Raw genomic sequence first — 6,539 nt, 5'->3', positions numbered from 1 at the left:
CCTCTTCCAGCTGACTTAAACCACCTAGCCGGAAGAGGAGAAAAGAGGAGAAAAGGTCACTTTTATGTCTCCAAGTATAGGGAGGCTCATGCTCCCTCTGGGGTCCCATCCTTTTCTGAGCTTCTACCTCCCCCTCCAGGTACAATTTGGGGCCCCAGGGCAGGTACCCCATTTTTAGTCATCTGTACCCTTAGCACCCACTATAAGGCTGGATCCAATTGCAGTAGAGTTTGAATGAAAGCAAAATTAAGTGAATGAATGCTGGGGCCCAGATGTGGAAAGAGTTGTGTGGTGTCCAGACCCTGCCAAGAAAAGTGAGCTCCACGCTTTCCCTTCTCCAGGGGCCCCTCGCCTTCCTCTCCTCCCAGCCCCACAACCAACTTTCCAGCAGCCATTTGTGTGGTGTGAGGTTTTGGATATTTCCTTTTCCAGAGCTAATCTTGGGCAACATTACAGGGTAGTCAAACTGTGGAAACAAAGCCCCCTTAGTGACTTTTCCCAGTTACAGCCCCACTACTATGTCACGTGCACCCAGGGGCTGAGAGAAAGGAAGGGGCTGGTGCTATTCGAAACATCACTTCATCATCTTTCCCAAATGAGCCTAGCATACAAGTTCCAGCAAGCTAACTTCTGGTCCTCCCACCCCATGATTAATTATTGTAGATTACGTATCCCTCTCCCTTACTATGAATGTGAGGCTGGGACCCTACCCCAACCCTAGGCTAGGCTATTCCCCATTCCTTTTGATATGTTGGCATGCCCTCCCAGCAAGATGAGGCAGGTGCGCCCGGCTATATGGGAAAGACTGGCTAACGAGGAGGGTTCTCAATGAGCCTGGGTCACAGAAGAGTTCTGGAGCTGGAGAGATCCATACTGGTGGCCTTGGTGGGCTTGGTGGTGGCTGGGCAGAGCTCTAAGGAAAGGCCTCGTTCTACAGTCTTTGGCCACCAGGGGTCTCCGGATCACCACAGTACTATCTCAGAGAGTGCCCACTGGACTCCTGGTTTTCACAATGTGGTAGAAGATGCACCTGATGGAGCAAATCTCAGAGCTGGTCAGAGCCAGGAAGTGCCCCCTTCCTCCCGTCACGCCCATGAGACCTGAAAGCAAAGCTCACATGGCTGCCAGGCTGAGGGCCTGCCTATCAAACCCAGCTCACTGGCAAGAGCACATGAGCTAAGAAGTCAGTGGCCCCCCGGAACTCTCATGCTGGCCTCCCGCATTGTATAAGCTACCTCTGAGCCCTCCCCAACTAACCCCACTTACCTACTGAGTGGGGACCAGAGCACATCAGCCTGGTTCCCCTGGTGTAAGAAAGTCCTATTCCTGCCCCAGACTCCTGCCAGTGACATTTCCATATTCAGGTTATGCCTTTCCCTGGTGGATTGGCCGCCTTATATGTGTACTGAGCAGCGAGGTCTGTGAAGGAGGTAGCAACAGAGGCCCAGGAGCAGAAATTACATTAAGTAAAATTAAAATAGTCTCCTAACAAGTAGTTCATTGTAGATGGCTGGGGGTGGTGATGCAGGAAAAGCATCCTCCCGGTTCTCTCAGAGCTTAAGTGCTACCATGTGCTGTTCCCTGGAAGCCAGAGGGCCTGTGGGAGGAGGGGGAGGATGGCAGAAGGCGAGGAGCCTCACTGTTACCAATCCCCAGCCTTTGATGTAGGGCCAGACCTGACCCCAGGACGGCTGCTGGCCACTGCCAGGGGAGCTGTGGGATGCAAGGCATTCCTAGGGGCGATTTATGTTCTGGCAGGAGGAGAGGAAAGTTTCTACTGTGAGGAAGGGCGGGGAGAGAGAACCCTGCAGCAGAGGATGTGGGGTGGGTGTTTTGAGGAACAATGGAGGGAGCCAAGGCACAGGACAGCACCTTCCTGCCTACACCTGGCTAACTTACCAGGCTTGGGCGGAGGCCTCCTTGAGGAAGCCTTCTCTGATGGATCCAGAGCTGGTGAGGCTCGTCACCTGCCCCACCACCACATACACGGGCCCTCACGGGTGTAGCCCTAGAGGATGCAGGCAGAAGCAGCTGCTCTTCTCTCCTGGTTCTGGGGGCCTAGACGGTCAGCCAAGGAGGGCAACTAGGACTGAGCTAGGCTAGAGGAGGACTGGGAAGATGGTGTGATTGGCATGAGGGCATGTGTGAGTACAGACCAATGTTATTCATAGCAACAGCTAATATTTATTGCAGTGACTATGTGCCAATGGTAGTCTAAGCATTTCACATATATTTCTCATCTAGTATTCACAACAAGCCTATTACTATTCTTATTTCGCGGATAAGAAAACTGAGACACACAGCTAATACATAGTAGATTCAGGATTTGAACTCAAATAGTCCAGTACTGGACATCAAGCTTTTGTCCAGTACAACATGTGTTATGTATATATATGTTTGTGGTTCAGTGTGTGTCTCTTTCCTTGTGTTCCTTGGGAAGTGTGTCTGTATGTGAATTCTTTCATTTAATAAAAACGTAGCCTTGTGCTAGGGGCAGGGGACATGGGGATGCTGGAAGCTTCAGTCCATAGGGAAGCAGCTGAATACAATGTGTGTGTGGTGGGGGGAGGAGAGGAGAGGTTGAAAATGAGAGACAAGGGCAAGTCCTGGCTCTGCTACTTATTGGTTATACGACACTGGACAAGGAGTTTGAACTCTGAGCCTTAGGTTTGTCATCTGGAAAATGGTGATTATAATAATGCCTATCTTGATGATTGTTTTAAGGATGAAACAAGATGAAGTATGTAAATTTCCTGGCAGAGGCTGAGTATTCCCTGATTGGCAGCTACTATGAACATGATTGTTATTAGGGGAACTGTCTTGTATAACTACGTGTATGGATATGTGAGTGTCTGAGTGTGTGCAGATGGTAATTTTGTGAAACCATGTCTTTGTTGTTCATTGCTATATCCCCAAGCATCTAGCACTACTTTTCAGCACCAAGTAGGTGCTTAATACATTTTTATTGACTGAGTACGAACTGAGTATGAGAATGGAATGAGGAGGGGCCGCAGAGAGAGGGACATGTGGGCAGCGTGGGCCTCTATCAGGACCAGTTACATAAATTACAGGGCTCGGTGCAAAATGAAAACGCAGAGACCCTTGTTCAAAAATTATGAAAAAAAAAGTATTAGGAATTTCAAGATGACCCAGCAGAGCATTAAACCAAGCCCTTCTGAGTAGGGGGCTCTATGTGACTACACAAGCTGACACCCAAGAAGCCAGCCCTGGCCTCCCACTCCCCGTAGAGAGCATCACCAGCCCCCAGCCCAGCTATGGAGGAGGGAGTATAAGGAGAATCCACCCACGGCCTGCCACTCTTTCTGGGCTGCCCGAGGGAACGTGAGGAAGGGGAAGGTTTACTCAGCGTGGGCAGGCCAGGAGAAAGCAGAGGGAGGGACCCAATGACCTGCAGACCTCTCCCCCAAGGAGTGTCCTGTTGCCACTCCCACCCCGCCACCAAACCTCCAACCAGGCCACTGGGTGGTCTGAGCACATGTGGTCACATTTATATGTTAATTGAAGTAAAATTGTTATAAGATTAGAATATTTAAGGTAACTTTAATTTCCACTGCATTTCTGGGATTTTTGAGGATCGTGCTGAGCGATCCCCTGGGGTGGGAGCGAAGAGAATGGTGGTGGCTACAGGAGGGATCTTCATTTCCTAGTCCTGTAGGCAAGGCTTCTGGCAACTGAGAAGAAAGAAGGAGGGCTAGACAGAGGGAAGGACTTCCCAGGAATTGTAGAACCAGGGGCCCCGTGCTCTAGCAGATGTGGGAAGTCAGGGGTGGGGATGGAGGGTGCAGAACCACCAAGGTTCCGGTGGAGCAGGAATTTACCAGCACTACACACCCCCTCCCCAGACTATTTGTGTACCCTGGGCCACACATCTGTGCAAACACCCCTCCCTCCCTCCCCTCAGCTTGCCAGAGAGTTGGAAGGGGTGGCAAGAGGAAGGTTCCATCCAGGCCCTCCTCAGGCTCCAATCTGGGGTGGCTGGAGCCTAGAGAGTTTCCTTGAGAAGAAATGGGAGAATTGTGATAACAGTTACAAAAATTACTAACATTTATTGAGTCGTTGCTATGTGCCAGGCTTGTGTCAAGCCCTTTCTATTCACTATCTCTCCTAAGAGTGGTTGGAAAGGGGAAGATTATGGAGCCAGGCTGCCTGGAGTTGATTCCCAGCTCACCCGCTTCCTAGCTATGTGACCATGGGAGAGTCACTTAACCTGTCTGTGCCTCGATTTTTCCCATCTAATAATGCTAATCTCAGGGGGCTGCTGTGAGTGTTAAATGAGTTAATCTGTGTAAAGTGCTCAGACTAGTGCCTAAGAGCCCTGTGAAGGTTAGCTGTTGTCATTAACTACTATCATTATCCCCTTTTTAAAGAGGAGGAATTTGAGGTTTGGAGAAATGAGGTCATTTGCCCACAGTCACAGAGAAGCAGAACTGGGATCCAAACCCAGGTCTGCTTGAGTCCTCAGCTCATTCTGAACCACCAGGCGGGTGCCAGCACCGGCTCAGCCAGAGGCTGCACTAAGCAGGTTACGTGCCTCATCTGGTTCAGTTTAACCACCCACCCCATTTGATATCCCCAGCTCAGGTCTAGAACAGTCCTTGGATCCTCTCTGGCCAGTCTCTGATTCTTGTGGCTGAGGGAACCCAGAGGGACACAGTGACTTGTCCAAGGCCACACAGCAGGTAACCACAGACAAAGCTGACCCACTGAAATATAGACACTACCAGAGACAGACCAAAACTGGAAGTCTCTGGCAGGTGGAATGGGGAGCCTGGCTGGAGTCTGGCCTGGCCTAGCCCGGGAGTAAACCTTGGTGGAACAGTCTACAGACTTCTGGCTCTAGGACACTCATTTCCTGCCTTGGGGTTTGCTGTGCAAAGAGCTGGTGCAAAAGCGGGCAGCTGTGGCAGGATCATGGCATCGCTGTATCAGCCTCTGTTGGAAGATGGGCAGCTGAGCCCCACCTGGAGGGTCCATGAACACTGGGGCCACAGGACAATAGGACAGGCCTCCCAGGGCTGGTTGAAAGGAGAAGGAGCCGGAGCCCTCCATCCCTGCAGGGCATTCGACTGGGAAAAAAATGAGAGAAGGGGCAAGGAAGAGTGTGTGCCACATAGAACCAGGCCAGAGGGCCTCAGGAAAGTTTATGCAGTGAGTCAGGGGAATCAGGGATGAGATGTTTGCGTGTCTATGTACATGGAGCCCAGGGGAGCCCCTTCTCCAGCACAGTGCACCCCCTCACTTGCCTGCTTGCTTCACCAGCTCCCGTTCACTGAGTTCTCCTCCCCTTTCTAAGAACAGCTCACACACAGAGCTAAATGATCTACATGGATTCATGAATTTAATCCGTACAACAAGCCTATGAGAGCTTTTCAGATGAGGAAACTGGGGCACCAAAGGTTAGGTGACTTGCTCAAAGGCATAGCTGGTGAGTGGTGGTGCTTGGACTACAGCCTGGGCAGTCTAACTCCAGGGTCCACGCTGTCAACCTTGAGTCCCTGCAGCTCAGCTCCCACCCCCTCCCTGAGCACTCAACCCCCTCTAATCCCTAATCAAGGGCAGATTTTCATACCAGCTCTGGGAGAGGGGCCCAGCTCTCCAACCTAGAAAGTGTCTTCTTCAGTAACTGCCAACCAGGTCTCCTCCCCTTCCTTAGGTAGTACCACAGCCTGGCTCCCCTGTAGTCACTCTGGGCTGGCTCAGGCCAAGAGGCCAGACCCAAAGACCCCTTTGCAACCCTCCCAGTCTGAGTGGTAGGACGAGAGTGGGCCCAGGCTCTGGAGGTGGGCAAGGGCGAGAGGCCCCACTGAGGAGTGATGGGGCCGGTGTGTACTTTGGCAGGGGGACAGCAAAGTGGGAGGCCCTCGGAGGGCAGGAGGGAGGAGGGGGAAGGGGTGATGGAGGTAGGCCCAGACTCAGAGACAGGCAGCCTTGGGCCTTCCCTGCTCCTTTTCTGGACCTGTCGATAGCTCTTTCTATCTTAGAAAACACATGCGTGCGCGAGCACACACACACACACACACACACACACACACACACACACACACACTCACGCGCACACGCACACACTCTTCCGGTCTCAGTTCCTCTAGACTTCTCCACCTCACTCACTGCCTTCTCGTCTGTCCCTGTGGCTACTCCTTTGGTCCCTGCAGCCTGGTTCCTGCCTCCCACCTCAACCACCAACCCCTAATTGCCAGTCCCAAAGGACACTTTTCTGTGACACCTGACCCTGGAGGCCTCCCTGGTTTTCTAGAAACGCTCTGCCTTTGCCTCCTGAGTCGCTGTCCTGGTTCCCCCCACGCCCCAGCTGCACTTTCTCAGTCTCATTTGCTGACCTTGTTTCTCTGCACACCCTTTGCATGTTGACTGTCTCCACATCCTGGCCTGGGCTTTCTCCTCTCCCCGTACTCCTTCCCTGGGCATCACCCCTATGGTATCAGTCACCATCTGTACACCACAGAAAACCTGATTCTAGCCCGGAAGTCTCGCTTCCCTTGTGGATACATGGAAGTCCCACC

The sequence above is a fragment of the Pteropus vampyrus genome, unplaced genomic scaffold, assembly GCF_000151845.1.
Source record: "Pteropus vampyrus isolate Shadow unplaced genomic scaffold, Pvam_2.0 Scaffold36, whole genome shotgun sequence".
NCBI classification, from domain to species: Eukaryota; Metazoa; Chordata; class Mammalia; order Chiroptera; family Pteropodidae; genus Pteropus; species Pteropus vampyrus.
Note: the sequence above shows the minus strand (reverse complement) of the source record.